Here is a 2,500-nt window from a genome sequence, read left to right as displayed (position 1 = left end):
ATTCGTTAAGAGGAATTTTATCATCACTGAAATGTATATAGAATTCAGTATGACGAGTATTTATCATCTATGAGACTGTAAGCATTTTCATATTAATGAGATTAAGAGGGTTATTCTCTAAAGCCTCTTTTAGCATCATTACGTTTAGGAGAGTCTTCAGCTAGGAGCGTTTTCAAATAGGTAAGAACAAAAGTAAGTTTATTAGGGTAATTTTTAACATTGCTGAGACCGAGAGATCTTTGAGAATAAGAGCCATTTTGTCCCGTCTTTGTTTTAACCTATGAGATTAAAACCCCATTCACAAAGATACGTTTTAAGAACAGTGAAATAAAGAGCGTATATAAAGGTTTAAAGGCCGCTCATAAATGCAGAGGCAAGGGACAATGACATTACCCTATCGAGCAGAACAATGACCTAGAGACTGACCATATATACATTTGATCAGTGCCCAGGCCCCCTCTCCACCCAAGCTATGACCAAAGAGAAATAGGCAATGGCTGCTGATGACTCAGCAGATAGTTCTCTATGCTCCCCCAAACCCCCCATCCTTAGCTCACAAGGATAGTAAGGCTGCAACGACCAAAGGAACAAACGAGTCTAGGCGGGATTCGAACCCCTGTCTGGCAATTACCAGGCAAGGATGCTACCTCCGGGCCACCATAACCAAATATTTTAAGATGGACAATGTAGTCACCAATGAAACGTTGCACCGTAATTGGAAATTGGATCCTATATGGGAAAAGCTCGTATGAGAATCAATGGAATTTCGTGCGTCCAAAGCAAGAGGCGTTTTTCTGCCAGATGTTGGACGGAATGGTAATTCCCCTACAGCTGGAAGCCCCATCATTCCGTATTTACAAGGGACTCATTACGGAGCCTTGATTCCAGACTCCTACTGTCAACACCGCCTACATAGCCTGCGTGGCTTGGAAGAAATATTAGGCAGGTTTTAAAGAATGCCATGAAATATAAGGAAACATTTGAATAATAATTTTTCTTTGAATAAGATAGAGAGAGAGAGAGAGAGAGAGAGAGAGAGAGAGAGAGAGAGAGAGAGAGAGAGAGAGAGAGAGAGAGAGAGAGAGAGAAAGAGGAGAGAGAGAGAGAGGAGAGAGTGAGAGAGAGGAGAGAGAGAGAGAGAGAGAGAGAGAGAGAGGATGGGGTGCACCATAAGAATTGCTGAAAGATTGAGTTTGAATATCATTAATGATGGTTACTTAGGGACGTCTTAAGTGTTTTATAAATCTTGTTAATGTGTCAGCTGGATAAAAAAATAAAAGCTGAGATATGGGAGGAGACATTTATTGCTTTTTATTTCCTTTCAAGTTATAAGGAGAAGTGCGCCTTGAGTTACATGTTTTTATTGTGAATGGTGATGGCTGTTTTTTAGATAAATTATGTATTTAGTAATGCCATACACAACTAGCATACTAGATGTAGAGATACTATTATGATTATGTTATCTTGTAAAATAGTTTCTTGTTTGTACGTACAGAAACAAAGGTTATGCCATATGAGATTCGAGAGTTGCAGACAGAGAAATGTTTCCATAAATGAAGGAGTTATTTCCAAAGACTTTAAAATTTTAACTATTCATGATGAAAAATAGTAAAAAAAAAAAGATAATATAAAAAAATAAAGGAATAAATTATTAATCATTTTATGCTACATATAGGGAAATTAAAGGGATATAATTTTATGGAATAATGCACACACAGAGACGAACATATTTTAGCAGAATATATAATCATGATTACTGAAAGTTATTCCAAGTGTCATCATGGGATTAATTCGAGTGGAACAACTTTCTTCAAATGTGGAACTAGAGAAAAATTAATGAAACAACTGCTGCTCATTTTGGAGATAGACTCGTTGATACTAGTTTGTTTAATTCTATTGGGGTGATAAACCAGTCTGTCAACATGTTCTTTTGGATAGCGTTATTATTTTCTTTCTCATGCAATCACATATTTAGGCAGGTCTTAACAGTTTGTGACGACTTATTCTCCCTACACATTATTATTATTATTATAATTATTATTATTATTATTATTATTATTATTATTATTATTATTATTGTAGGTGTTCTTGTTATATTTATTAGTATTAATAAATATTATTATTATTATTATTATTAGGAATATTATTATTATTATTATTATTATTATTATTATTATTATTATTATACAGAAGCCTTTAAAAATGATATCTAAATATTTAGATAGATATGCAGATACACACAAACGCAGCTCCCTCTCACCGGGGTATGACTACTTCTTTTCCCCCCACACGAGGCATGGGGAGAGCGGAGTGCGTCCAGGTGAATATATATATATATATATATATATATATATATATATATATATATATATATATATATATATATATATATATATATATATATTTATATATATATCTATATATATATATATATATACATATATATATATATATATATATATATATATATATATTATATATATATATATATATATATATA

This window comes from Palaemon carinicauda, chromosome 17 (genome assembly GCF_036898095.1).
Source record: "Palaemon carinicauda isolate YSFRI2023 chromosome 17, ASM3689809v2, whole genome shotgun sequence".
Classification (NCBI taxonomy): Eukaryota; Metazoa; Arthropoda; class Malacostraca; order Decapoda; family Palaemonidae; genus Palaemon; species Palaemon carinicauda.
Note: the sequence above shows the minus strand (reverse complement) of the source record.